This window comes from Nematostella vectensis, chromosome 5, assembly GCF_932526225.1.
Source record: "Nematostella vectensis chromosome 5, jaNemVect1.1, whole genome shotgun sequence".
NCBI lineage: Eukaryota > Metazoa > Cnidaria > Anthozoa > Actiniaria > Edwardsiidae > Nematostella > Nematostella vectensis.
Window position 1 is genome coordinate 18,749,111 of NC_064038.1, and position 18,991 is coordinate 18,768,101.

The 18,991-nt window shown below is 46.5% G+C and overlaps 87 non-coding genes and 15 pseudogenes across 87 annotated transcripts; all 102 read left to right on the forward strand.

The window, feature by feature from the left end:
• The first annotated feature begins 66 nt into the window (after positions 1–66).
• LOC125564554 lies at positions 67–185 on the forward strand. The gene has a single exon (XR_007309573.1). It is a non-coding gene; the product is annotated as a 5S ribosomal RNA (ribosomal RNA).
• Positions 186–252: 67 nt separating this feature from the next.
• Positions 253–371, forward strand: LOC125566825 (annotated as a pseudogene).
• A 67-nt stretch (positions 372–438) lies between these two features.
• On the forward strand, positions 439–557 carry LOC125566754. The gene has a single exon (XR_007311590.1). It is a non-coding gene; the product is annotated as a 5S ribosomal RNA (ribosomal RNA).
• Positions 558–624: 67 nt separating this feature from the next.
• LOC125563951 lies at positions 625–743 on the forward strand. The gene has a single exon (XR_007308970.1). It is a non-coding gene; the product is annotated as a 5S ribosomal RNA (ribosomal RNA).
• A 67-nt stretch (positions 744–810) lies between these two features.
• Positions 811–929, forward strand: LOC125565991. Its single transcript, XR_007310999.1, has one exon. It is a non-coding gene; the product is annotated as a 5S ribosomal RNA (ribosomal RNA).
• A 67-nt stretch (positions 930–996) lies between these two features.
• On the forward strand, positions 997–1,115 carry LOC125567016 (annotated as a pseudogene).
• A 67-nt stretch (positions 1,116–1,182) lies between these two features.
• On the forward strand, positions 1,183–1,301 carry LOC125564601. Its single transcript, XR_007309620.1, has one exon. It is a non-coding gene; the product is annotated as a 5S ribosomal RNA (ribosomal RNA).
• A 67-nt stretch (positions 1,302–1,368) lies between these two features.
• LOC125563739 lies at positions 1,369–1,487 on the forward strand. Its single transcript, XR_007308759.1, has one exon. It is a non-coding gene; the product is annotated as a 5S ribosomal RNA (ribosomal RNA).
• Positions 1,488–1,554: 67 nt separating this feature from the next.
• LOC125565613 lies at positions 1,555–1,673 on the forward strand. The gene has a single exon (XR_007310624.1). It is a non-coding gene; the product is annotated as a 5S ribosomal RNA (ribosomal RNA).
• A 67-nt stretch (positions 1,674–1,740) lies between these two features.
• On the forward strand, positions 1,741–1,859 carry LOC125563952. Its single transcript, XR_007308971.1, has one exon. It is a non-coding gene; the product is annotated as a 5S ribosomal RNA (ribosomal RNA).
• A 67-nt stretch (positions 1,860–1,926) lies between these two features.
• Positions 1,927–2,045, forward strand: LOC125563903. Its single transcript, XR_007308922.1, has one exon. It is a non-coding gene; the product is annotated as a 5S ribosomal RNA (ribosomal RNA).
• Positions 2,046–2,112: 67 nt separating this feature from the next.
• Positions 2,113–2,231, forward strand: LOC125564555. The gene has a single exon (XR_007309574.1). It is a non-coding gene; the product is annotated as a 5S ribosomal RNA (ribosomal RNA).
• Positions 2,232–2,298: 67 nt separating this feature from the next.
• Positions 2,299–2,417, forward strand: LOC125567032 (annotated as a pseudogene).
• A 67-nt stretch (positions 2,418–2,484) lies between these two features.
• LOC125566766 lies at positions 2,485–2,603 on the forward strand. The gene has a single exon (XR_007311591.1). It is a non-coding gene; the product is annotated as a 5S ribosomal RNA (ribosomal RNA).
• A 67-nt stretch (positions 2,604–2,670) lies between these two features.
• LOC125563953 lies at positions 2,671–2,789 on the forward strand. The gene has a single exon (XR_007308972.1). It is a non-coding gene; the product is annotated as a 5S ribosomal RNA (ribosomal RNA).
• Positions 2,790–2,856: 67 nt separating this feature from the next.
• LOC125565992 lies at positions 2,857–2,975 on the forward strand. The gene has a single exon (XR_007311000.1). It is a non-coding gene; the product is annotated as a 5S ribosomal RNA (ribosomal RNA).
• A 67-nt stretch (positions 2,976–3,042) lies between these two features.
• On the forward strand, positions 3,043–3,161 carry LOC125567017 (annotated as a pseudogene).
• Positions 3,162–3,228: 67 nt separating this feature from the next.
• On the forward strand, positions 3,229–3,347 carry LOC125564602. Its single transcript, XR_007309621.1, has one exon. It is a non-coding gene; the product is annotated as a 5S ribosomal RNA (ribosomal RNA).
• A 67-nt stretch (positions 3,348–3,414) lies between these two features.
• Positions 3,415–3,533, forward strand: LOC125563740. The gene has a single exon (XR_007308760.1). It is a non-coding gene; the product is annotated as a 5S ribosomal RNA (ribosomal RNA).
• Positions 3,534–3,600: 67 nt separating this feature from the next.
• Positions 3,601–3,719, forward strand: LOC125565972. Its single transcript, XR_007310980.1, has one exon. It is a non-coding gene; the product is annotated as a 5S ribosomal RNA (ribosomal RNA).
• A 67-nt stretch (positions 3,720–3,786) lies between these two features.
• On the forward strand, positions 3,787–3,905 carry LOC125563904. The gene has a single exon (XR_007308923.1). It is a non-coding gene; the product is annotated as a 5S ribosomal RNA (ribosomal RNA).
• Positions 3,906–3,972: 67 nt separating this feature from the next.
• LOC125566777 lies at positions 3,973–4,091 on the forward strand. The gene has a single exon (XR_007311592.1). It is a non-coding gene; the product is annotated as a 5S ribosomal RNA (ribosomal RNA).
• A 67-nt stretch (positions 4,092–4,158) lies between these two features.
• On the forward strand, positions 4,159–4,277 carry LOC125563735. The gene has a single exon (XR_007308755.1). It is a non-coding gene; the product is annotated as a 5S ribosomal RNA (ribosomal RNA).
• Positions 4,278–4,344: 67 nt separating this feature from the next.
• LOC125565614 lies at positions 4,345–4,463 on the forward strand. Its single transcript, XR_007310625.1, has one exon. It is a non-coding gene; the product is annotated as a 5S ribosomal RNA (ribosomal RNA).
• Positions 4,464–4,530: 67 nt separating this feature from the next.
• On the forward strand, positions 4,531–4,649 carry LOC125566861 (annotated as a pseudogene).
• A 67-nt stretch (positions 4,650–4,716) lies between these two features.
• Positions 4,717–4,835, forward strand: LOC125566788. The gene has a single exon (XR_007311593.1). It is a non-coding gene; the product is annotated as a 5S ribosomal RNA (ribosomal RNA).
• A 67-nt stretch (positions 4,836–4,902) lies between these two features.
• LOC125565615 lies at positions 4,903–5,021 on the forward strand. The gene has a single exon (XR_007310626.1). It is a non-coding gene; the product is annotated as a 5S ribosomal RNA (ribosomal RNA).
• A 67-nt stretch (positions 5,022–5,088) lies between these two features.
• Positions 5,089–5,207, forward strand: LOC125566552. The gene has a single exon (XR_007311561.1). It is a non-coding gene; the product is annotated as a 5S ribosomal RNA (ribosomal RNA).
• A 67-nt stretch (positions 5,208–5,274) lies between these two features.
• On the forward strand, positions 5,275–5,393 carry LOC125566852 (annotated as a pseudogene).
• A 67-nt stretch (positions 5,394–5,460) lies between these two features.
• On the forward strand, positions 5,461–5,579 carry LOC125566799. The gene has a single exon (XR_007311594.1). It is a non-coding gene; the product is annotated as a 5S ribosomal RNA (ribosomal RNA).
• A 67-nt stretch (positions 5,580–5,646) lies between these two features.
• LOC125566810 lies at positions 5,647–5,765 on the forward strand. Its single transcript, XR_007311595.1, has one exon. It is a non-coding gene; the product is annotated as a 5S ribosomal RNA (ribosomal RNA).
• A 67-nt stretch (positions 5,766–5,832) lies between these two features.
• Positions 5,833–5,951, forward strand: LOC125566837 (annotated as a pseudogene).
• Positions 5,952–6,018: 67 nt separating this feature from the next.
• Positions 6,019–6,137, forward strand: LOC125566970 (annotated as a pseudogene).
• Positions 6,138–6,204: 67 nt separating this feature from the next.
• On the forward strand, positions 6,205–6,323 carry LOC125566821. The gene has a single exon (XR_007311596.1). It is a non-coding gene; the product is annotated as a 5S ribosomal RNA (ribosomal RNA).
• A 67-nt stretch (positions 6,324–6,390) lies between these two features.
• LOC125566832 lies at positions 6,391–6,509 on the forward strand. The gene has a single exon (XR_007311597.1). It is a non-coding gene; the product is annotated as a 5S ribosomal RNA (ribosomal RNA).
• A 67-nt stretch (positions 6,510–6,576) lies between these two features.
• On the forward strand, positions 6,577–6,695 carry LOC125563975. The gene has a single exon (XR_007308994.1). It is a non-coding gene; the product is annotated as a 5S ribosomal RNA (ribosomal RNA).
• A 67-nt stretch (positions 6,696–6,762) lies between these two features.
• Positions 6,763–6,881, forward strand: LOC125564981. Its single transcript, XR_007309999.1, has one exon. It is a non-coding gene; the product is annotated as a 5S ribosomal RNA (ribosomal RNA).
• Positions 6,882–6,948: 67 nt separating this feature from the next.
• LOC125563954 lies at positions 6,949–7,067 on the forward strand. The gene has a single exon (XR_007308973.1). It is a non-coding gene; the product is annotated as a 5S ribosomal RNA (ribosomal RNA).
• Positions 7,068–7,134: 67 nt separating this feature from the next.
• On the forward strand, positions 7,135–7,253 carry LOC125563905. The gene has a single exon (XR_007308924.1). It is a non-coding gene; the product is annotated as a 5S ribosomal RNA (ribosomal RNA).
• A 67-nt stretch (positions 7,254–7,320) lies between these two features.
• LOC125565772 lies at positions 7,321–7,439 on the forward strand. Its single transcript, XR_007310783.1, has one exon. It is a non-coding gene; the product is annotated as a 5S ribosomal RNA (ribosomal RNA).
• A 67-nt stretch (positions 7,440–7,506) lies between these two features.
• On the forward strand, positions 7,507–7,625 carry LOC125566826 (annotated as a pseudogene).
• A 67-nt stretch (positions 7,626–7,692) lies between these two features.
• On the forward strand, positions 7,693–7,811 carry LOC125566843. The gene has a single exon (XR_007311598.1). It is a non-coding gene; the product is annotated as a 5S ribosomal RNA (ribosomal RNA).
• Positions 7,812–7,878: 67 nt separating this feature from the next.
• On the forward strand, positions 7,879–7,997 carry LOC125563955. Its single transcript, XR_007308974.1, has one exon. It is a non-coding gene; the product is annotated as a 5S ribosomal RNA (ribosomal RNA).
• Positions 7,998–8,064: 67 nt separating this feature from the next.
• LOC125566082 lies at positions 8,065–8,183 on the forward strand. The gene has a single exon (XR_007311089.1). It is a non-coding gene; the product is annotated as a 5S ribosomal RNA (ribosomal RNA).
• Positions 8,184–8,250: 67 nt separating this feature from the next.
• LOC125566697 lies at positions 8,251–8,369 on the forward strand (annotated as a pseudogene).
• Positions 8,370–8,436: 67 nt separating this feature from the next.
• Positions 8,437–8,555, forward strand: LOC125563973. Its single transcript, XR_007308992.1, has one exon. It is a non-coding gene; the product is annotated as a 5S ribosomal RNA (ribosomal RNA).
• A 67-nt stretch (positions 8,556–8,622) lies between these two features.
• LOC125564577 lies at positions 8,623–8,741 on the forward strand. The gene has a single exon (XR_007309596.1). It is a non-coding gene; the product is annotated as a 5S ribosomal RNA (ribosomal RNA).
• A 67-nt stretch (positions 8,742–8,808) lies between these two features.
• LOC125564836 lies at positions 8,809–8,927 on the forward strand. The gene has a single exon (XR_007309854.1). It is a non-coding gene; the product is annotated as a 5S ribosomal RNA (ribosomal RNA).
• A 67-nt stretch (positions 8,928–8,994) lies between these two features.
• LOC125564113 lies at positions 8,995–9,113 on the forward strand. Its single transcript, XR_007309132.1, has one exon. It is a non-coding gene; the product is annotated as a 5S ribosomal RNA (ribosomal RNA).
• A 67-nt stretch (positions 9,114–9,180) lies between these two features.
• On the forward strand, positions 9,181–9,299 carry LOC125564169. Its single transcript, XR_007309189.1, has one exon. It is a non-coding gene; the product is annotated as a 5S ribosomal RNA (ribosomal RNA).
• A 67-nt stretch (positions 9,300–9,366) lies between these two features.
• Positions 9,367–9,485, forward strand: LOC125564250. The gene has a single exon (XR_007309270.1). It is a non-coding gene; the product is annotated as a 5S ribosomal RNA (ribosomal RNA).
• Positions 9,486–9,552: 67 nt separating this feature from the next.
• Positions 9,553–9,671, forward strand: LOC125564209. The gene has a single exon (XR_007309229.1). It is a non-coding gene; the product is annotated as a 5S ribosomal RNA (ribosomal RNA).
• A 67-nt stretch (positions 9,672–9,738) lies between these two features.
• LOC125564287 lies at positions 9,739–9,857 on the forward strand. The gene has a single exon (XR_007309306.1). It is a non-coding gene; the product is annotated as a 5S ribosomal RNA (ribosomal RNA).
• Positions 9,858–9,924: 67 nt separating this feature from the next.
• On the forward strand, positions 9,925–10,043 carry LOC125566102. The gene has a single exon (XR_007311109.1). It is a non-coding gene; the product is annotated as a 5S ribosomal RNA (ribosomal RNA).
• A 67-nt stretch (positions 10,044–10,110) lies between these two features.
• LOC125566971 lies at positions 10,111–10,229 on the forward strand (annotated as a pseudogene).
• Positions 10,230–10,296: 67 nt separating this feature from the next.
• On the forward strand, positions 10,297–10,415 carry LOC125566855. Its single transcript, XR_007311600.1, has one exon. It is a non-coding gene; the product is annotated as a 5S ribosomal RNA (ribosomal RNA).
• A 67-nt stretch (positions 10,416–10,482) lies between these two features.
• LOC125566866 lies at positions 10,483–10,601 on the forward strand. The gene has a single exon (XR_007311601.1). It is a non-coding gene; the product is annotated as a 5S ribosomal RNA (ribosomal RNA).
• A 67-nt stretch (positions 10,602–10,668) lies between these two features.
• On the forward strand, positions 10,669–10,787 carry LOC125566877. The gene has a single exon (XR_007311602.1). It is a non-coding gene; the product is annotated as a 5S ribosomal RNA (ribosomal RNA).
• A 67-nt stretch (positions 10,788–10,854) lies between these two features.
• LOC125564457 lies at positions 10,855–10,973 on the forward strand. Its single transcript, XR_007309475.1, has one exon. It is a non-coding gene; the product is annotated as a 5S ribosomal RNA (ribosomal RNA).
• A 67-nt stretch (positions 10,974–11,040) lies between these two features.
• LOC125563667 lies at positions 11,041–11,159 on the forward strand. The gene has a single exon (XR_007308687.1). It is a non-coding gene; the product is annotated as a 5S ribosomal RNA (ribosomal RNA).
• Positions 11,160–11,226: 67 nt separating this feature from the next.
• Positions 11,227–11,345, forward strand: LOC125563906. Its single transcript, XR_007308925.1, has one exon. It is a non-coding gene; the product is annotated as a 5S ribosomal RNA (ribosomal RNA).
• Positions 11,346–11,412: 67 nt separating this feature from the next.
• Positions 11,413–11,531, forward strand: LOC125564556. The gene has a single exon (XR_007309575.1). It is a non-coding gene; the product is annotated as a 5S ribosomal RNA (ribosomal RNA).
• A 67-nt stretch (positions 11,532–11,598) lies between these two features.
• LOC125566789 lies at positions 11,599–11,717 on the forward strand (annotated as a pseudogene).
• A 67-nt stretch (positions 11,718–11,784) lies between these two features.
• On the forward strand, positions 11,785–11,903 carry LOC125566021. Its single transcript, XR_007311029.1, has one exon. It is a non-coding gene; the product is annotated as a 5S ribosomal RNA (ribosomal RNA).
• Positions 11,904–11,970: 67 nt separating this feature from the next.
• Positions 11,971–12,089, forward strand: LOC125564065. Its single transcript, XR_007309084.1, has one exon. It is a non-coding gene; the product is annotated as a 5S ribosomal RNA (ribosomal RNA).
• Positions 12,090–12,156: 67 nt separating this feature from the next.
• On the forward strand, positions 12,157–12,275 carry LOC125565792. Its single transcript, XR_007310803.1, has one exon. It is a non-coding gene; the product is annotated as a 5S ribosomal RNA (ribosomal RNA).
• A 67-nt stretch (positions 12,276–12,342) lies between these two features.
• Positions 12,343–12,461, forward strand: LOC125565366. The gene has a single exon (XR_007310380.1). It is a non-coding gene; the product is annotated as a 5S ribosomal RNA (ribosomal RNA).
• A 67-nt stretch (positions 12,462–12,528) lies between these two features.
• On the forward strand, positions 12,529–12,647 carry LOC125563429. Its single transcript, XR_007308448.1, has one exon. It is a non-coding gene; the product is annotated as a 5S ribosomal RNA (ribosomal RNA).
• Positions 12,648–12,714: 67 nt separating this feature from the next.
• Positions 12,715–12,833, forward strand: LOC125565070. The gene has a single exon (XR_007310088.1). It is a non-coding gene; the product is annotated as a 5S ribosomal RNA (ribosomal RNA).
• A 67-nt stretch (positions 12,834–12,900) lies between these two features.
• LOC125566760 lies at positions 12,901–13,019 on the forward strand (annotated as a pseudogene).
• A 67-nt stretch (positions 13,020–13,086) lies between these two features.
• LOC125564458 lies at positions 13,087–13,205 on the forward strand. Its single transcript, XR_007309476.1, has one exon. It is a non-coding gene; the product is annotated as a 5S ribosomal RNA (ribosomal RNA).
• A 67-nt stretch (positions 13,206–13,272) lies between these two features.
• LOC125566722 lies at positions 13,273–13,391 on the forward strand (annotated as a pseudogene).
• A 67-nt stretch (positions 13,392–13,458) lies between these two features.
• LOC125564114 lies at positions 13,459–13,577 on the forward strand. The gene has a single exon (XR_007309133.1). It is a non-coding gene; the product is annotated as a 5S ribosomal RNA (ribosomal RNA).
• A 67-nt stretch (positions 13,578–13,644) lies between these two features.
• LOC125563616 lies at positions 13,645–13,763 on the forward strand. The gene has a single exon (XR_007308635.1). It is a non-coding gene; the product is annotated as a 5S ribosomal RNA (ribosomal RNA).
• Positions 13,764–13,830: 67 nt separating this feature from the next.
• LOC125565692 lies at positions 13,831–13,949 on the forward strand. Its single transcript, XR_007310703.1, has one exon. It is a non-coding gene; the product is annotated as a 5S ribosomal RNA (ribosomal RNA).
• A 67-nt stretch (positions 13,950–14,016) lies between these two features.
• On the forward strand, positions 14,017–14,135 carry LOC125566323. Its single transcript, XR_007311330.1, has one exon. It is a non-coding gene; the product is annotated as a 5S ribosomal RNA (ribosomal RNA).
• A 67-nt stretch (positions 14,136–14,202) lies between these two features.
• On the forward strand, positions 14,203–14,321 carry LOC125564288. The gene has a single exon (XR_007309308.1). It is a non-coding gene; the product is annotated as a 5S ribosomal RNA (ribosomal RNA).
• A 67-nt stretch (positions 14,322–14,388) lies between these two features.
• Positions 14,389–14,507, forward strand: LOC125565616. The gene has a single exon (XR_007310627.1). It is a non-coding gene; the product is annotated as a 5S ribosomal RNA (ribosomal RNA).
• A 67-nt stretch (positions 14,508–14,574) lies between these two features.
• Positions 14,575–14,693, forward strand: LOC125564510. Its single transcript, XR_007309529.1, has one exon. It is a non-coding gene; the product is annotated as a 5S ribosomal RNA (ribosomal RNA).
• Positions 14,694–14,760: 67 nt separating this feature from the next.
• LOC125565617 lies at positions 14,761–14,879 on the forward strand. The gene has a single exon (XR_007310628.1). It is a non-coding gene; the product is annotated as a 5S ribosomal RNA (ribosomal RNA).
• Positions 14,880–14,946: 67 nt separating this feature from the next.
• Positions 14,947–15,065, forward strand: LOC125567285. The gene has a single exon (XR_007311810.1). It is a non-coding gene; the product is annotated as a 5S ribosomal RNA (ribosomal RNA).
• A 67-nt stretch (positions 15,066–15,132) lies between these two features.
• Positions 15,133–15,251, forward strand: LOC125564557. Its single transcript, XR_007309576.1, has one exon. It is a non-coding gene; the product is annotated as a 5S ribosomal RNA (ribosomal RNA).
• A 67-nt stretch (positions 15,252–15,318) lies between these two features.
• LOC125563510 lies at positions 15,319–15,437 on the forward strand. The gene has a single exon (XR_007308529.1). It is a non-coding gene; the product is annotated as a 5S ribosomal RNA (ribosomal RNA).
• A 67-nt stretch (positions 15,438–15,504) lies between these two features.
• Positions 15,505–15,623, forward strand: LOC125564459. The gene has a single exon (XR_007309477.1). It is a non-coding gene; the product is annotated as a 5S ribosomal RNA (ribosomal RNA).
• Positions 15,624–15,690: 67 nt separating this feature from the next.
• Positions 15,691–15,809, forward strand: LOC125564460. The gene has a single exon (XR_007309478.1). It is a non-coding gene; the product is annotated as a 5S ribosomal RNA (ribosomal RNA).
• A 67-nt stretch (positions 15,810–15,876) lies between these two features.
• Positions 15,877–15,995, forward strand: LOC125565701. The gene has a single exon (XR_007310712.1). It is a non-coding gene; the product is annotated as a 5S ribosomal RNA (ribosomal RNA).
• Positions 15,996–16,062: 67 nt separating this feature from the next.
• LOC125563617 lies at positions 16,063–16,181 on the forward strand. Its single transcript, XR_007308636.1, has one exon. It is a non-coding gene; the product is annotated as a 5S ribosomal RNA (ribosomal RNA).
• Positions 16,182–16,248: 67 nt separating this feature from the next.
• LOC125565693 lies at positions 16,249–16,367 on the forward strand. The gene has a single exon (XR_007310704.1). It is a non-coding gene; the product is annotated as a 5S ribosomal RNA (ribosomal RNA).
• A 67-nt stretch (positions 16,368–16,434) lies between these two features.
• Positions 16,435–16,553, forward strand: LOC125566195. The gene has a single exon (XR_007311202.1). It is a non-coding gene; the product is annotated as a 5S ribosomal RNA (ribosomal RNA).
• Positions 16,554–16,620: 67 nt separating this feature from the next.
• On the forward strand, positions 16,621–16,739 carry LOC125566888. Its single transcript, XR_007311603.1, has one exon. It is a non-coding gene; the product is annotated as a 5S ribosomal RNA (ribosomal RNA).
• Positions 16,740–16,806: 67 nt separating this feature from the next.
• On the forward strand, positions 16,807–16,925 carry LOC125565618. The gene has a single exon (XR_007310629.1). It is a non-coding gene; the product is annotated as a 5S ribosomal RNA (ribosomal RNA).
• Positions 16,926–16,992: 67 nt separating this feature from the next.
• On the forward strand, positions 16,993–17,111 carry LOC125563430. The gene has a single exon (XR_007308449.1). It is a non-coding gene; the product is annotated as a 5S ribosomal RNA (ribosomal RNA).
• Positions 17,112–17,178: 67 nt separating this feature from the next.
• LOC125564586 lies at positions 17,179–17,297 on the forward strand. Its single transcript, XR_007309605.1, has one exon. It is a non-coding gene; the product is annotated as a 5S ribosomal RNA (ribosomal RNA).
• Positions 17,298–17,364: 67 nt separating this feature from the next.
• LOC125563745 lies at positions 17,365–17,483 on the forward strand. The gene has a single exon (XR_007308765.1). It is a non-coding gene; the product is annotated as a 5S ribosomal RNA (ribosomal RNA).
• Positions 17,484–17,550: 67 nt separating this feature from the next.
• LOC125565619 lies at positions 17,551–17,669 on the forward strand. Its single transcript, XR_007310630.1, has one exon. It is a non-coding gene; the product is annotated as a 5S ribosomal RNA (ribosomal RNA).
• Positions 17,670–17,736: 67 nt separating this feature from the next.
• On the forward strand, positions 17,737–17,855 carry LOC125564067. Its single transcript, XR_007309086.1, has one exon. It is a non-coding gene; the product is annotated as a 5S ribosomal RNA (ribosomal RNA).
• Positions 17,856–17,922: 67 nt separating this feature from the next.
• On the forward strand, positions 17,923–18,041 carry LOC125566159. Its single transcript, XR_007311166.1, has one exon. It is a non-coding gene; the product is annotated as a 5S ribosomal RNA (ribosomal RNA).
• A 67-nt stretch (positions 18,042–18,108) lies between these two features.
• Positions 18,109–18,227, forward strand: LOC125563431. Its single transcript, XR_007308450.1, has one exon. It is a non-coding gene; the product is annotated as a 5S ribosomal RNA (ribosomal RNA).
• Positions 18,228–18,294: 67 nt separating this feature from the next.
• On the forward strand, positions 18,295–18,413 carry LOC125565084. Its single transcript, XR_007310102.1, has one exon. It is a non-coding gene; the product is annotated as a 5S ribosomal RNA (ribosomal RNA).
• Positions 18,414–18,480: 67 nt separating this feature from the next.
• LOC125563520 lies at positions 18,481–18,599 on the forward strand. Its single transcript, XR_007308539.1, has one exon. It is a non-coding gene; the product is annotated as a 5S ribosomal RNA (ribosomal RNA).
• Positions 18,600–18,666: 67 nt separating this feature from the next.
• On the forward strand, positions 18,667–18,785 carry LOC125565936. The gene has a single exon (XR_007310944.1). It is a non-coding gene; the product is annotated as a 5S ribosomal RNA (ribosomal RNA).
• Positions 18,786–18,852: 67 nt separating this feature from the next.
• Positions 18,853–18,971, forward strand: LOC125566773 (annotated as a pseudogene).
• The last annotated feature ends 20 nt before the right edge of the window (positions 18,972–18,991 follow it).

Here is an 18,991-nt window from a genome sequence, read left to right on the forward strand (position 1 = left end):
TTCCTTTTTGTCATCGAAGTACTCACAGGACTGTTAGATAATAGATAGATCTTACACAGTTCTATCGTCTACGGCCATACCACTTAGAAAGCACCGGTTCTCGTCCGATCACCGAAGTTAAGCTCAGTAGGGCGCGGTAAGTACTTGGATGGGTGACCGCCTGGGAATACCGTGTGCTGTAGGCATTTCCTTTTTGTCATCGAAGTACTCACAGGACTGTTATATAATAGATAGATCTTACACAGTTCTATCGTTTACGGCCATACCACTGAGAAAGCACCAGTTCTCGTCCGATCACAGAACTTAAAGTCAGTAGGGCACGGTTAGTAGTTGGACGGGTGACCGCCTGGGAATACCGTGTGCTGTAGGCATTTCCTTTTTGTTATCGAGGTACTCACAGGACTGTTATATAATAGATAGATCTTAAACAGTTCTATCGTCTACGGCCATACCACTGAGAAAGCACCGGTTCTCGTCCGATCACCGAAGTTAAGCTCAGTAGGGCGCGGTTAGTACTTGGATGGGTGACCGCCTGGGAATACCGTGTGCTGTAGGCATTTACTTTTTGTTTTCGAAGTACTAACAGGACTGTTATATAATAGATAGATCTTACACAGTTCTATCGTCTACGGCCATACCACTGAAAAAGCACCGGTTCTCGTCCGATCACCGAAGTTAAGCTCAGTAGGGCGCGGTTAGTACTTGGATGGGTGACCGCCTGGGAATACCGTGTGCTGTAGGCATTTCCTTTTTGTCATCGAAGTACTCACAGGACTGTTATATAATATATATTTCTTACACAGTTCTGTCGTCTACGGCCATACCACTGAGAAAGCACCGGTTCTCGTCCGATCACCGAAGTTAAGCTCATTAGGGCGCGGTAAGTACTTGGATGGGTGACCGCTTCGGAATACCGTGTACTGTAGGCATTTCCTTTTTATTATCGAGGTACTGACAGGACTGTTATATAATAGATAGATGTTACACAGTTCTATCGTTTACGGCCATACCACTGAGAAAGCATCAGTTCTCGTCCGATCACAGAACTTAAAGTCAGTAGGGCACGGTTAGTACTTGGACGGGTGACTGCCTGGGAATACCGTGTGCTGTAGGCATTTCCTTTTTGTTATCGAGGTACTCTCAGGACTGTTATATAATAGATAGATCTTAAACAGTTCTATCGTCTACGGCCATACCACTGAGAAAGCACCGGTTCTCGTCCGATCACCGAAGTTAAGCTCAGTAGGGCGCGGTTAGTACTTGGATGGGTGACCGCCTGGGAATACAGTGTGCTGTAGGCATTTCCTTTTTGTCATCGAAGTACTCACAGGACTGTTATATAATATATATTTCTTACACAGTTCTGTCGTCTACGGCCATACCACTGAGAAAGCACCGGTTCTCGTCCGATCACCGAAGTTAAGCTCAGTAGGGCGCGGTTAGTACTTGGATGGGTGACCGCCTAAGAATACCGTGTGCTGTAGGCATTTCCTTTTTGTCATCGAAGTACTCACAGGACTGTTATATAATAGATAGATCTTACACAGTTCTATCGTCTACGGCCATACCACTTAGAAAGCACCGGTTCTCGTCCGATCACCGAAGTTAAGCTCAGTAGGGCGCGGTAAGTACTTGGATGGGTGACCGCTTCGGAATACCGTGTGCTGTAGGCATTTCCTTTTTGTTTTCGAGGTACTGACAGGACTGTTATATAATAGATAGATCTTACACAGTTCTATCGTCTACGGCCATACCACTGAAAAAGCACCGGTTCTCGTCCGATCACCGAAGTTAAGCTCAGTAGGGCGCGGTTAGTACTTGGATGGGTGACCGCCTGGGAATACCGTGTGCTGTAGGCATTTCCTTTTTGTTATCGAGGTACTCACAGGACTGTTATATAATAGATAGATCTTAAACAGTTCTGTCGTCTACGACCATACCACTGAGAAAGCACCGGTTCTCGTCCGATCACCGAAGTTAAGCTCAGTAGGGCGCGGTTAGTACTTGGATGGGTGACCGCCTGGGAATACCGTGTGCTGTAGGCATTTCCTTTTTGTCATCGAAGTACTCACAGGACTGTTAGATAATAGATAGATCTTACACAGTTCTATCGTCTACGGCCATACCACTTAGAAAGCACCGGTTCTCGTCCGATCACCGAAGTTAAGCTCAGTAGGGCGCGGTAAGTACTTGGATGGGTGACCGCCTGGGAATACCGTGTGCTGTAGGCATTTCCTTTTTGTCATCGAAGTACTCACAGGACTGTTATATAATAGATAGATCTTACACAGTTCTATCGTTTACGGCCATACCACTGAGAAAGCACCAGTTCTCGTCCGATCACAGAACTTAAAGTCAGTAGGGCACGGTTAGTTGTTGGACGGGTGACCGCCTGGGAATACCGTGTGCTGTAGGCATTTCCTTTTTGTTATCGAGGTACTCACAGGACTGTTATATAATAGATAGATCTTAAACAGTTCTATCGTCTACGGCCATACCACTGAGAAAGCACCGGTTCTCGTCCGATCACCGAAGTTAAGCTCAGTAGGGCGCGGTTAGTACTTGGATGGGTGACCGCCTGGGAATACCGTGTGCTGTAGGCATTTACTTTTTGTTTTCGAAGTACTAACAGGACTGTTATATAATAGATAGATCTTACACAGTTCTATCGTCTACGGCCATACCACTGAAAAAGCACCGGTTCTCGTCCGATCACCGAAGTTAAGCTCAGTAGGGCGCGGTTAGTACTTGGATGGGTGACCGCCTGGGAATACCGTGTGCTGTAGGCATTTCCTTTTTGTCATCGAAGTACTCACAGGACTGTTATATAATATATATTTCTTACACAGTTCTGTCGTCTACGGCCATACCACTGAGAAAGCACCGGTTCTCGTCCGATCACCGAAGTTAAGCTCATTAGGGCGCGGTAAGTACTTGGATGGGTGACCGCTTCGGAATACCGTGTACTGTAGGCATTTCCTTTTTATTATCGAGGTACTGACAGGACTGTTATATAATAGATAGATGTTACACAGTTCTATCGTTTACGGCCATACCACTGAGAAAGCATCAGTTCTCGTCCGATCACAGAACTTAAAGTCAGTAGGGCACGGTTAGTACTTGGACGGGTGACTGCCTGGGAATACCGTGTGCTGTAGGCATTTCCTTTTTGTTATCGAGGTACTCTCAGGACTGTTATATAATAGATAGATCTTAAACAGTTCTATCGTCTACGGCCATACCACTGAGAAAGCACCGGTTCTCGTCCGATCACCGAAGTTAAGCTCAGTAGGGCGCGGTTAGTACTTGGATGGGTGACCGCCTGGGAATACAGTGTGCTGTAGGCATTTCCTTTTTGTCATCGAAGTACTCACAGGACTGTTATATAATATATATTTCTTACACAGTTCTGTCGTCTACGGCCATACCACTGAGAAAGCACCGGTTCTCGTCCGATCACCGAAGTTAAGCTCAGTAGGGCGCGGTTAGTACTTGGATGGGTGACCGCCTAAGAATACCGTGTGCTGTAGGCATTTCCTTTTTGTCATCGAAGTACTCACAGGACTGTTATATAATAGATAGATCTTACACAGTTCTATCGTCTACGGCCATACCACTTAGAAAGCACCGGTTCTCGTCCGATCACCGAAGTTAAGCTCAGTAGGGCGCGGTAAGTACTTGGATGGGTGACCGCTTCGGAATACTGTGTGCTGTAGGCATTTCCTTTTTGTTATCGAGGTACTCACAGGACTGTTATATAATAGATAGATCTTAAACAGTTCTGTCGTCTACGACCATACCACTGAGAAAGCACCGGTTCTCGTCCGATCACCGAAGTTAAGCTCAGTAGGGCGCGGTTAGTACTTGGATGGGTGACCGCCTGGGAATACCGTGTGCTGTAGGCATTTACTTTTTGTTTTCGAAGTACTAACAGGACTGTTATATAATAGATAGATCTTACACAGTTCTATCGTCTACGGCCATACCACTGAGAAAGCACCGGTTCTCGTCCGATCACCGAAGTTAAGCTCAGTAGGGCGCGGTTAGTACTTGGATGGGTGACCGCCTGGGAATACCGTGTGCTGTAGGCATTTCCTTTTTGTCATCGAAGTACTCACAGGACTGTTATATAATATATATTTCTTACACAGTTCTGTCGTCTACGGCCATACCACTGAGAAAGCACCGGTTCTCGTCCGATCACCGAAGTTAAGCTCAGTAGGGCGCGGTTAGTAGTTGGATGGGTGACCGCCTGGGAATACCGTGTGCTGTAGGCATTTCCTTTTTGTCATCGAAGTACTCACAGGACTGTTATATAATAGATAAATCTTACACAGTTCTATCGTCTACGGCCATACCACTTAGAAAGCACCGGTTCTCGTCCGATCACCGAAGTTAAGCTCAGTAGGGCGCGGTAAGTACTTGGATGGGTGACCGCTTCGGAATACCGTGTGCTGTAGGCATTTCCTTTTTGTTATCGAGGTACTGACAGGACTGTTATATAATAGATAGATGTTACACAGTTCTATCGTTTACGGCCATACCACTGAGAAAGCACGAGTTCTCGTCCGATCACAGAACTTAAAGTCAGTAGGGCACGGTTAGTACTTGGACGGGTGACCGCCTGGGAATACCGTGTGCTGTAGGCATTTCCTTTTTGTTATTGAGGTACTCACAGGACTGTTATATAATAGATAGATCTTAAACAGTTCTATCGTCTACGGCCATACCACTGAGAAAGCACCGGTTCTCGTCCGATCACCGAAGTTAAGCTCAGTAGGGCGCGGTTAGTACTTGGATGGGTGACCGCCTGGGAATACCGTGTGCTGTAGGCATTTCCTTTTTGTCATCGAAGTACTCACAGGACTGTTATATAATATATATTTCTTACACAGTTCTGTCGTCTACGGCCATACCACTTAGAAAGCACCGGTTCTCGTCCGATCACCGAAGTTAAGCTCAGTAGGGCGCGGTAAGTACTTGGATGGGTGACCGCTTCGGAATACCGTGTGCTGTAGGCATTTCCTTTTTGTTATCGAGGTACTCACAGGACTGTTAGATAATAGATAGATCTTACACACTTCTATCGTCTACGGCCATACCACTTAGAAAGCACCGGTTCTCGTCCGATCACCGAAGTTAAGCTCATTAGGGCGCGGTAAGTACTTGGATGGGTGACCGCTTCGGAATACCGTGTGCTGAAGGCATTTCCTTTTTATTATCGAGGTACTGACAGGACTGTTATATAATAGATAGATGTTACACAGTTCTATCGTTTACGGCCATACCACTGAGAAAGCATCAGTTCTCGTCCGATCACAGAACTTAAAGTCAGTAGGGCACGGTTAGTACTTGGACGGGTGACCGCCTGGGAATACCGTGTGCTGTAGGCATTTCCTTTTTGTTATCGAGGTACTCTCAGGACTGTTATATAATAGATAGATCTTAAACAGTTCTATCGTCTACGGCCATACCACTGAGAAAGCACCGGTTCTCGTCCGATCACCGAAGTTAAGCTCAGTAGGGCGCGGTTAGTACTTGGATGGGTGACCGCCTGGGAATACCGTGTGCTGTAGGCATTTCCTTTTTGTCATCGAAGTACTCACAGGACTGTTATATAATATATATTTCTTACACAGTTCTGTCGTCTACGGCCATACCACTGAGAAAGCACCGGTTCTCGTCCGATCACCGAAGTTAAGCTCAGTAGGGCGCGGTTAGTACTTGGATGGGTGACCGCCTGGGAATACCGTGTGCTGTAGGCATTTCCTTTTTGTCATCGAAGTACTCACAGGACTGTTATATAATAGATAGATCTTACACAGTTCTATCGTCTACGGCCATACCACTTAGAAAGCACCGGTTCTCGTCCGATCACCGAAGTTAAGCTCATTAGGAAGCGGTAAGTACTTGAATGGGTGACCGCTTCGGAATACCGTGTGCTGTAGGCATTTCCTTTTTGTTATCGAGGTACTGACAGGACTGTTATATAATAGATAGATGTTACACAGTTCTATCGTTTACGGCCATACCACTGAGAAAGCACCAGTTCTCGTCCGATCACAGAACTTAAAGTCAGTATGGCACGGTTAGTACTTGGACGGGTGACCGCCTGGGAATACCGTGTGCTGTAGGCATTTCCTTTTTGTTATCGAGGTACTCACAGGACTGTTATATAATAGATAGATCTTAAACAGTTCTATCGTCTACGGCCATACCACTGAGAAAGCACCGGTTCTCGTCCGATCACCGAAGTTAAGCTCAGTAGGGCGCGGTTAGTACTTGGATGGGTGACCGCCTGGGAATACCGTGTGCTGTAGGCATTTACTTTTTGTTTTCGAAGTACTAACAGGACTGTTATATAATAGATAGATCTTACACAGTTCTATCGTCTACGGCCATACCACTGAGAAAGCACCGGTTCTCGTCCGATCACCGAAGTTAAGCTCAGTAGGGCGCGGTTAGTACTTGGATGGGTGACCGCCTGGGAATACCGTGTGCTGTAGGCATTTCCTTTTTGTCATCGAAGTACTCACAGGACTGTTATATAATATATATTTCTTACACAGTTCTGTCGTCTACGGCCATACCACTGAGAAAGCACCGGTTCTCGTCCGATCACCGAAGTTAAGCTCAGTAGGGCACGGTTAGTTCTTGGATGGGTGACCGCCTGGGAATACCGTGTGCTGTAGGCATTTCCTTTTTCTTATCGATGTACTCACAGGACTGTTATATAATAGATAGACCTTACACAGTTCTATCGTCTACGGCCATACCACTGAGAAAGCACCGGTTCTCGTCCGATCACCGTAGTTAAGCTCAGTAGGGCACGGTTAGTACTTGGATGGGTGACCGCTTCGGAATACCGTGTGCTGTTGGCATTTCCTTTTTGTTATCGAGGTACCGACAGTACTGTTATATAATAGATAGATCTTACACAGTTCTATCGTCTACGGCCATACCACTGAAAAAGCACCGGTTCTCGTCCGATCACCGAAGTTAAGCTCAGTAGGGCGCGGTTAGTACTTGGATGGGTGACCGCCTGGGAATACCGTGTGCTGTAGGCATTTCCTTTTTGTTATCGAGGTACTCACAGGACTGTTATATAATAGATAGATCTTAAACAGTTCTGTCGTCTACGACCATACCACTGAGAAAGCACCGGTTCTCGTCCGATCACCGAAGTTAAGCTCAGTAGGGCGCGGTTAGTACTTGGATGGGTGACCGCCTGGGAATACCGTGTGCTGTAGGCATTTCCTTTTTGTCATCGAAGTACTCACAGGACTGTTAGATAATAGATAGATCTTACACAGTTCTATCGTCTACGGCCATACCACTTAGAAAGCACCGGTTCTCGTCCGATCACCGAAGTTGAGCTCAGTAGGGCGCGGTAAGTACTTGGATGGGTGACCGCCTGGGAATACCGTGTGCTGTAGGCATTTCCTTTTTGTCATCGAAGTACTCACAGGACTGTTATATAATAGATAGATCTTACACAGTTCTATCGTTTACGGCCATACCACTGAGAAAGCACCAGTTCTCGTCCGATCACAGAACTTAAAGTCAGTAGGGCACGGTTAGTAGTTGGACGGGTGACCGCCTGGGAATACCGTGTGCTGTAGGCATTTCCTTTTTGTTATCGAGGTACTCACAGGACTGTTATATAATAGATAGATCTTAAACAGTTCTATCGTCTACGGCCATACCACTGAGAAAGCACCGGTTCTCGTCCGATCACCGAAGTTAAGCTCAGTAGGGCGCGGTTAGTACTTGGATGGGTGACCGCCTGGGAATACCGTGTGCTGTAGGCATTTACTTTTTGTTTTCGAAGTACTAACAGGACTGTTATATAATAGATAGATCTTACACAGTTCTATCGTCTACGGCCATACCACTGAAAAAGCACCGGTTCTCGTCCGATCACCGAAGTTAAGCTCAGTAGGGCGCGGTTAGTACTTGGATGGGTGACCGCCTGGGAATACCGTGTGCTGTAGGCATTTCCTTTTTGTCATCGAAGTACTCACAGGACTGTTATATAATATATATTTCTTACACAGTTCTGTCGTCTACGGCCATACCACTGAGAAAGCACCGGTTCTCGTCCGATCACCGAATTTAAGCTCAGTAGGGCGCGGTAAGTACTTGGATGGGTGACCGCTTCGGAATACCGTGTGCTGTTGGCATTTCCTTTTTGTTATCGAGGTACTGACAGTACTGTTATATAATAGATAGATGTTACACAGTTCTATCGTTTACGGCCATACCACTGAGAAAGCACCAGTTCTCGTCCGATCACAGAACTTAAAGTCAGTAGGGCACGGTTAGTACTTGGACGGGTGACCGCCTGGGAATACCGTGTGCTGTAGGCATTTGCTTTTTGTTATCGAGGTACTCACAGGACTGTTATATAATAGATAGATCTTAAACTGTTCTAACGTCTACGGCCATACCACTAAGAAAGCACCGGTTCTCGTCCGATCACCGAAGTTAAGCTCAGTAGGGCGCGGTTAGTACTTGGATGGGTGACCGCCTGGGAATACCGTGTGCTGTAGGCATTTCCTTTTTGTTATCGTGGTACTCACAGGACTGTTATATAATAGATAGATCTTAAACAGTTCTGTCGTCTACGGCCATACCACTGAGAAAGCACCGGTTCTCGTCCGATCACCGAAGTTAAGCTCAGTAGGGCGCGGTAAGTACTTGGATGGGTGACCGCCTGGAAAAACCGTGTGCTGTAGGCATTTCCTTTTTGTTAACGAAGTACTCACAGGACTGTTATATAAAATCTATTTCTTACACAGTTCTGTCGTCTACGGCCATACCACTGAGAAAGCACCGGTTCTCGTCCGATCACCGTAGTGAAGCTCAGTAGGGCACGGTTAGTACTTGGATGGGTGACCGCTTCGGAATACCGTGTGCTGTAGGCATTTCCTTTTTGTTACCGAAGTACTCACAGGACTGTTATATCAAATCTATTTCTTACACAGTTCTGTCGTCTACGGCCATACCACTGAGAAAGCACCGGTTCTCGTCCGATCACCGTAGTTAAGCTCAGTAGGGCACGGTTAGTACTTGGACGGGTGACCGCCTGGGAATACCGTGTGCTGTAGGCATTTCCTTTTTGTTATCGAGGTACTCACAGGACTGTTATATAATAGATAGATCTTAAACAGTTCTATCGTCTACGGCCATACCACTGAGAAAGCACCGGTTCTCGTCCGATCACCAAAGTTAAGCTCAGTAGGGCTCGGTTAGTACTTGGATGGGTGACCACCTGGGAATACCGTGTGCTGTAGGCATTTACTTTTTGTTTTCGAAGTACTAACGGGACTGTTATATAACAGATAAATCTTACACAGTTCTATCGTCTACGGCCATACCACTGAGAAAGCACCGGTTCTCGTCCAATCACCGAAGTTAAGCTCAGTAGGGCGCGGTTAGTACTTGGATGGGTGACCGCCTGGGAATACCGTGTGCTGTAGGCATTTCCTTTTTGTCATCGAAGTACTCACAGGACTGTTATATAATATATATTTCTTACACAGTTCTGTCGTCTACGGCCATACCACTGAGAAAGCACCGGTTCTCGTCCGATCACCGAAGTTAAGCTCAGTAGGGCACTGTTAGTACTTGGATGGGTGACCGCCTGGGAATACCGTGTGCTGTAGGCATTTCCTTTTTGTCATCGAGGTACTCACAGGACTGTTATATAATAGATAGATCTTAAACAGTTCTATCGTCTACGGCCATACCACTGAGAAAGCACCGGTTCTCGTCCGATCACCGAATTTAAGCTCAGTAGGGCGCGGTTAGTACTTGGATGGGTGACCGCCTGGGAATACCGTGTGCTGTAGGCATTTCCTTTTTGTCATCGAAGTACTCACAGGACTGTTATATAATAGATAGATCTTACACAGTTCTATCATCTACGGCCATACCACTTAGAAAGCACCGGTTCACGTCCGATCACCGAAGTTAAGCTCAGTAGGGCGCGGTAAGTACTTGGATGGGTGACCGCTTCGGAATACCGTGTGCTGTAGGCATTTCCTTTTTGTTATCGAGGTACTGACAGGACTGTTATATAATAGATAGATGTTACACAGTTCTATCGTTTACGGCCATACCACTGAGAAAGCACCAGTTCTCGTCCGATCACAGAACTTAAAGTCAGTATGGCACGGTTAGTACTTGGACGGGTGACCGCCTGGGAATACCGTGTGCTGTAGGCATTTCCTTTTTGTTATCGAGGTACTCACAGGACTGTTATATAATAGATAGATCTTAAACAGTTCTATCGTCTACGGCCATACCACTGAGAAAGCACCGGTTCTCGTCCGATCACCGAAGTTAAGCTCAGTAGGGCGCGGTTAGTACTTGGATGGGTGACCGCCTGGGAATACCGTGTGCTGTAGGCATTTACTTTTTGTTTTCGAAGTACTAACAGGACTGTTATATAATAGATAGATCTTACACAGTTCTATCGTCTACGGCCATACCACTGAGAAAGCACCGGTTCTCGTCCGATCACCGAAGTTAAGCTCAGTAGGGCGCGGTTAGTACTTGGATGGGTGACCGCCTGGGAATACCGTGTGCTGTAGGCATTTCCTTTTTGTCATCGAAGTACTCACAGGACTGTTATATAATATATATTTCTTACACAGTTCTGTCGTCTACGGCCATACCACTGAGAAAGCACCGGTTCTCGTCCGATCACCGAAGTTAAGCTCAGTAGGGCGCGGTTAGTACTTGGATGGGTGACCGCCTGGGAATACCGTGTGCTGTAGGCATTTCCTTTTTGTTATCGTGGTACTCACAGGACTGTTATATAATAGATAGATCTTAAACAGTTCTGTCGTCTACGGCCATACCACTGAGAAAGCACCGGTTCTCGTCCGATCACCGAAGTTAAGCTCAGTAGGGCGCGGTAAGTACTTGGATGGGTGACCGCTTCGGAATACCGTGTGCTGTAGGCATTTCCTTTTTGTTACCAAAGTACTCACAGGACTGTTATATAAAATCTATTTCTTACACAGTTCTGTCGTCTACGGCCATACCACTGAGAAAGCACCGGTTCTCGTCCGATCACCGTAGTTAAGCTCAGAAGGGCACGGTTAGTACTTGGATGGGTGACCGCCTGGGAATACCGTGTGCTGTAGGCATTTCCTTTTTGTTATCGAGGTACTCACAGGACTGTTATATAATAGATAGATCTTAAAAAGTTCTGTCGTCTACGACCATACCACTGAGAAAGCACCGGTTCTCGTCCGATCACCGAAGTTAAGCTCAGTAGGGCGCGGTTAGTACTTGGATGGGTGACCGCCTGGGAATACCGTGTGCTGTAGGCATTTCCTTTTTGTCATCGAAGTACTCACAGGACTGTTAGATAATAGATAGATCTTACACAGTTCTATCGTCTACGGCCATACCACTTAGAAAGCACCGGTTCTCGTCCGATCACCGAAGTTAAGCTCAGTAGGGCGCGGTAAGTACTTGGATGGGTGACCGCCTGGGAATACCGTGTGCTGTAGGCATTTCCTTTTTGTCATCGAAGTACTCACAGGACTGTTATATAATAGATAGATCTTACACAGTTCTATCGTTTACGGCCATGCCACTGAGAAAGCACCAGTTCTCGTCCGATCACAGAACTTAAAGTCAGTAGGGCACGGTTAGTACTTGGACGGGTGACCGCCTGGGAATACCGTGTGCTGTAGGCATTTCCTTTTTGTTATCGAGGTACTCACAGGACTGTTATATAATAGATAGATCTTAAACAGTTCTATCGTCTACGGCCATACCACTGAGAAAGCACCGGTTCTCGTCCGATCAACGAAGTTAAGCTCAGTAGGGCGTTGTTAGTACTTGAATGGGTGACCGCCTGGGAATACCGTGTGCTGTAGGCATTTACTTTTTGTTTTCGAAGTACTAACAGGACTGTTATATAATAGATAGATCTTACACAGTTCTATCGTCTACGGCCATACCACTGAAAAAGCACCGGTTCTCGTCCGATCACCGAAGTTAAGCTCAGTAGGGCGCGGTTAGTACTTGGATGGGTGACCTTCTGGGAATACCGTGTGCTGTAGGCATTTCCTTTTTGTCATCGAAGTACTCACGGGACTGTTATATAATATATATTTCTTACACAGTTCTGTCGTCTACGGCCATACCACTGAGAAAGCACCGGTTCTCGTCCGATCACCGAAGTTACGCTCAGTAGGGCGCTGTTAGTACTTGGATGGGTGACCGCCTGGGAATACCGTGTGCTGTAGGCATTTCCTTTTTGTCATCGAAGTACTCACAGGACTGTTATATAATAGATAGATCTTACACAGTTCTATCGTCTACGGCCATACCACTTAGAAAGCACCGGTTCTCGTCCGATCACCGAATTTAAGCTCAGTAGGGCGCGGTTAGTACTTGGATGGGTGACCGCCTGGGAATACCGTGTGCTGTAGGCATTTCCTTTTTGTCATCGAAGTACTCACAGGACTGTTATATAAAATCTATTTCTTACACAGTTCTGTCGTCTACGGCCATACCACTGAGAAAGCACCGGTTCTCGTCCGATCACCGTAGTTAAGCTCAGTAGGGCACGGTTAGTACTTGGATGGGTGACCGCCTGGGAATACCGTGTGCTGTAGGCATTTCCTTTTTGTTATCGTGGTACTCACAGGACTGTTATATAATAGATAGATCTTAAACAGTTCTGTCGTCTACGGCCATACCACTGAGAAAGCACCGGTTCTCGTCCGATCACCAAAGTTAAGCTCAGTAGGGCGCGGTAAGTACTTGGATGGGTGACCGCTTCGGAATACCGTGTGCTGTAGGCATTTCCTTTTTGTTACCGAAGTACTCACAGGAGTGTTATATAAAATCTATTTCTTACACAGTTCTGTCGTCTACGGCCATACCACTGAGAAAGCACCGGTTCTCGTCCGATTACCGTAGTTAAGCTCATTAGGGCACGGTTAGTACTTGGACGGGTGACCGCCTGGAAATACAGTGTGCTGTAGGCATTTCCTTTTTGTTAACGAAGTACTCACAGGACTGTTATATAATAGATAGATCTTAAACAGTTCTGTCGTCTACGGCCATACCACTGAGAAAGCACCGGTTCTCGTCCGATCACCGAAGTTAAGCTCAGTAGGGCGCGGTAAGTACTTGGATGGGTGACCGCTTCGGAATACCGTGTGCTGTAGGCATTTCCGTTTTGTTACCGAAGTACTCAAAGGACTGTTATATAAAATCTATTTCTTACACAGTTCTATCGTCTACGGCCATACCACTGAGAAAGCACCGGTTCTCGTCCGATCACCAAAGTTAAGCTCAGTAGGGCGCGGTAAGTACTTGGATGGGTGACCGCTTCGGAATACCGTTAGATGTAGGCATTTCCTTTTTGTTACCGAAGTACTCACAGGACTGTTATATCAAATCTATTTCTTACACAGTTCTGTCGTCTACGGCCATACCACTGAGAAAGCACCGGTTCTCGTCCGATCACCGTAGTTAAGCTCAGTAGGGCACGGTTAGTACTTGGACGGGTGACCGCCTGGGAATACCGTGTGCTGTAGGCATTTCCTTTTTGTTATCGAGGTACTCACAGGACTGTTATATAATAGATAGATCTTAAACAGTTCTATCGTCTACGGCCATACCACTGAGAAAGCACCGGTTCTCGTCCGATCACCAAAGTTAAGCTCAGTAGGGCGCGGTTAGTACTTGGATGGGTGACCACCTGGGAATACCGTGTGCTGTAGGCATTTACTTTTTGTTTTCGAAGTACTAACAGGACTGTTATATAATAGATAGATCTTACACAGTTCTATCGTCTACGGCCATACCACTGAGAAAGCACCGGTTCTCGTCCAATCACCGAAGTTAAGCTCATTAGGGCGCGGTTAGTACTTGGATGGGTGACCGCCTGGGAATACCGTGTGCTGTAGGCATTTCCTTTTTGTCATCGAAGTACTCACAGGACTGTTATATAATATATATTTCTTACACAGTTCTGTCGTCTACGGCCATACCACTGAGAAAGCAGAGGTTCGCGTCCGATCACCGAAGTTAAGCTCAGTAGGGCACGGTTAGTACTTGGATGGGTGACCGCCTGGGAATACAGTGTGCTGTAGGCATTTCCTTTTTGTCATCGAGGTACTCACAGGACTGTTATATAATAGATAGATCTTAAACAGTTCTATCGTCTACGGCCATACCACTGAGAAAGCACCGGTTCTCGTCCGATCACCGAATTTAAGCTCAGTAGGGCGCGGTTAGTACTTGGATGGGTGACCGCCTGGGAATACCGTGTGCTGTAGGCATTTCCTTTTTGTCATCGAAGTACTCACAGGACTGTTATATAATAGATAGATCTTACACAGTTCTATCGTCTACGGCCATACCACTTAGAAAGCACCGGTTCTCGTCCGATCACCGAAGTTAAGCTCAGTAGGGCGCGGTAAGTACTTGGATGGGTGACCGCTTCGGAATACCGTGTGCTGTAGGCATTTCCTTTTTGTCGTCGAAGTACTCACAGGACTGTTATATAATATATATTTCTTACACAGTTCTGTCGTCTACGGCCATACCACTGAGAAAGCACCGGTTCTCGTCCGATCACCGAAGTTAAGCTCAGTATGGCGCGGTTAGTACTTGGATGGGTGACCGCCTGGGAATACCGTGTGCTGTAGGCATTTCATTTTTGTCATCGAAGTACTCACAGGACTGTTATATAATAGATAGATCTTACACAGTTCTATCGTCTACGGCCATACCACTTAGAAAGCACCGGTTCTCGTCCGATCACCGAAGTTAAGCTCAGTAGGGCGCGGTAAGTACTTGGATGGGTGACCGCTTCGGAATACCGTGTGCTGTAGGCATTTCCTTTTTGTTACCAAAGTACTCACAGGACTGTTATATAAAATCTATTTCTTACACAGTTCTGTCGTCTACGGCCATACCACTGAGAAAGCACCGGTTCTCGTCCGATCACCGTAGTTAAGCTCAGTAGGGCACGGTTAGTACTTGGATGGGTGACCTCCTGGGAATACCGTGTGCTGTAGGCATTTCCTTTTTGTCATCGAAGTACTCACAGGACTGTTAGATAATAGATAGATCTTACACAGTTCTATCGTCTACGGCCATACCACTTAGAAAGCACCGGTTCTCGTCCGATCACCGAAGTTAAGCTCAGTAGGGCGCGGTAAGTACTTGGATGGGTGACCGCCTGGGAATACCGTGTGCTGTAGGCATTTCCTTTTTGTCATCGAAGTACTCACAGGACTGTTATATAATAGATAGATCTTACACAGTTCTATCGTTTACGGCCATACCACTGAGAAAGCACCGGTTCTCGTCCGATCACCGAAGTTAAGCTCAGTAGGGCGCGGTTAGTACTTGGATGGGTGACCGCCTGGGAATACCGTGTGCTGTAGGCATTTACTTTTTGTTATCGTGGTACTCACAGGACTGTTATATAATAGATAGATCTTAAACAGTTCTGTCGTCTACGGCCATACCACTGAGAAAGCACCGGTTCTCGTCCGATCACCGAAGTTAAGCTCAGTAGGGCGCGGTAAGTACTTGGATGGGTGACCGCTTCGGAATACCGTGTGCTGTAGGCATTTCCGTTTTGTTACCGAAGTACTCACAGGACTGTTATATAAAATCTATTTCTTACACAGTTCTATCGTCTACGGCCATACCACTGAGAAAGCACCGGTTCTCGTCCGATCACCGAAGTTAAGCTCAGTAGGGCGCGGTAAGTACTTGGATGGGTGACCGCTTCGGAATACCGTGTGCTGTAGGCATTTCCTTTTTGTTACCGAAGTACTCACAGGACTGTTATATCAAATCTATTTCTTACACAGTTCTGTCGTCTACGGCCATACCACTGAGAAAGCACCGGTTCTCGTCCGATCACCGTAGTTAAGCTCAGTAGGGCACTGTTAGTACTTGGACGGGTGACCGCCTGGGAATACCGTGTGCTGTAGGCATTTCCTTTTTGTTATCGAGGTACTCACAGGACTGTTATATAATAGATAGATCTTAAACAGTTCTATCGTCTACGGCCATACCACTGAGAAAGCACCGGTTCTCGTCCGATCACCAAAGTTAAGCTCAGTAGGGCGCGGTTAGTACTTGGATGGGTGACCACCTGGGAATACCGTGTGCTGTAGGCATTTACTTTTTGTTTTCGAAGTACTAACAGGACTGTTATATAATAGATAGATCTTACACAGTTCTATCGTCTACGGCCATACCACTGAGAAAGCACCGGTTCTCGTCCAATCACCGAAGTTAAGCTCATTAGGGCGCGGTTAGTACTTGGATGGGTGACCGCCTGGGAATACCGTGTGCTGTAGGCATTTCCTTTTTGTCATCGAAGTACTCACAGGACTGTTATATAATATATATTTCTTACACAGTTCTGTCGTCTACGGCCATACCACTGAGAAAGCAGAGGTTCTCGTCCGATCACCGAAGTTAAGCTCAGTAGGGAACGGTTAGTACTTGGATGGGTGACCGCCTGGGAATACCGTGTGCTGTAGGCATTTCCTTTTTGTCATCGAGGTACTCACAGGACTGTTATATAATATATATTTCTTACACAGTTCTGTCGTCTACGGCCATACCACTGAGAAAGCACCGGTTCTCGTCCGATCACCGAAGTTAAGCTCAGTAGGGCGCGGTTAGTACTTGGATGGGTGACCGCCTGGGAATACCGTGTGCTGTAGGCATTTCCTTTTTGTCATCGAAGTACTCACAGGACTGTTATATATTAGATAGATCTTACACAGTTCTATCGTCTACGGCCATACCACTTAGAAAGCACCGGTTCTCGTCCGATCACCGAAGTTAAGCTCAGTAGGGCGCGGTAAGTACTTGGATGGGTGACCGCTTCGGAATACCGTGTGCTGTAGGCATTTCCTTTTTGTTACCAAAGTACTCACAGGACTGTTATATAAAATCTATTTCTTACACAGTTCTGTCGTCTACGGCCATACCACTGAGAAAGCACCGGTTCTCGTCCGATCACCGTAGTTAAGCTCAGTAGGGCACGGTTAGTACTTGGATGGGTGACCGCCTGGGAATACCGTGTGCTGTAGGCATTTCCTTTTTGTTATCGTGGTACTCACAGGACTGTTATATAATAGATAGATCTTAAACAGTTCTGTCGTCTACAGCCATACCACTGAGAAAGCACCGGTTCTCGTCCGATCACCGAAGTTAAGCTCAGTAGGGCGCGGTAAGTACTTGGATGGGTGACCGCTTCGGAATACCGTGTGCTGTAGGCATTTCCTTTTTGTTACCGAAGTACTCACAGGACTGTTATATAAAATCTATTTCTTACACAGTTCTGTCGTCTACGGCCATACCATTGAGAAAGCACCGGTTCTCGTCCGATCACCGTAGTTAAGCTCAGTAGGGCACGGTTAGTACTTGGATGGGTGACCGCCTGGGAATACCGTGTGCTGTAGGCATTTCCTTTTTGTCATCGAAGTACTCACAGGACTGTTATATAATAGATAGATCTTACACAGTTCTATCGTCTACGGCCATACCACTTAGAAAGCACCGGTTCTCGTCCGATCACCGAAGTTAAGCTCAGTAGGGCGCGGTAAGTACTTGGATGGGTGACCGCTTCGGAATACCGTGTGCTGTAGGCATTTCCTTTTTGTCTTCGAAGTAGTCACAGGACTGTTATATAATATATATTTCTTACACAGTTCTGTCGTCTACGGCCATACCACTGAGAAAGCACCGGTTCTCGTCCGATCACCGAAGTTAAGCTAAGTAGGGCGCGGTTAGTACTTGGATGGGTGACCGCCTGGGAATACCGTGTGCTGTAGGCATTTCCTTTTTGTCATCGAAGTTCTCACAGGACTGTTATATAATAGATAGATCTTACACAGTTCTATCGTCTACGGCCATACCACTTAGAAAGCACCGGTTCTCGTCCGATCACCGAAGTTAAGCTCAGTAGGGCGCGGTAATTACTTGGATGGGTGACCGCTTCGGAATACCGTGTGCTGTAGGCATTTCCTTTTTGTTACCAAAGTACTCACAGGACTGTTATATAAAATCTATTTCTTACACAGTTCTGTCGTCTACGGCCATACCACTGAGAAAGCACCGGTTCTCGTCCGATCACCGTAGTTAAGCTCAGTAGGGCACGGTTAGTACTTGGATGGGTGACCGCCTGGGAATACCGTGTGCTGTAGGCATTTCCTTTTTGTTATCGTGGTACTCACAGGACTGTTATATAATAGATAGATCTTAAACAGTTCTGTCGTCTACAGCCATACCACTGAGAAAGCACCGGTTCTCGTGCGATCACCGAAGTTAAGCTCAGTAGGGCGCGGTAAGTACTTGGATGGGTGACCGCTTCGGAATACCGTGTGCTGTAGGCATTTCCTTTTTGTTACCGAAGTACTCACAGGACTGTTATATAAAATCTATTTCTTACACAGTTCTGTCGTCTACGGCCATACCACTGAGAAAGCACCGGTTCTCGTCCGATCACCGTAGTTAAGCTCAGTAGGGCACGGTTAGTACTTTGATGGGTGACCGCCTGGGAATACCGTGTGCTGTAGGCATTTCCTTTTTGTTATCGAGGTACTCACAGGACTGTTATATAGTAGATAGATCTTAAACAGTTCTGTCGTCTAAGACCATACCACTGAGAAAGCACCAGTTCTCGTCCGATCACCGAAGTTAAGCTCAGTAGGGCGCGGTTAGTACTTGGATGGGTGACCGCCTGGGAATACCGTGTGCTGTAGGCATTTCCTTTTTGTCATCGAAGTACTCACAGGACTGTTATATAATTGATAGATCTTACACAGTTCTATCGTCTACGGCCATACCACTGAGAAAGCACCGGTTCTCGTCCGATCACCGAAGTTAAGCTCATTAGGAAGCGGTAAGTACTTGAATGGGTGACCGCTTCGGAATACTGTGTGCTGTAGGCATTTCCTTTTTGTTATCGAGG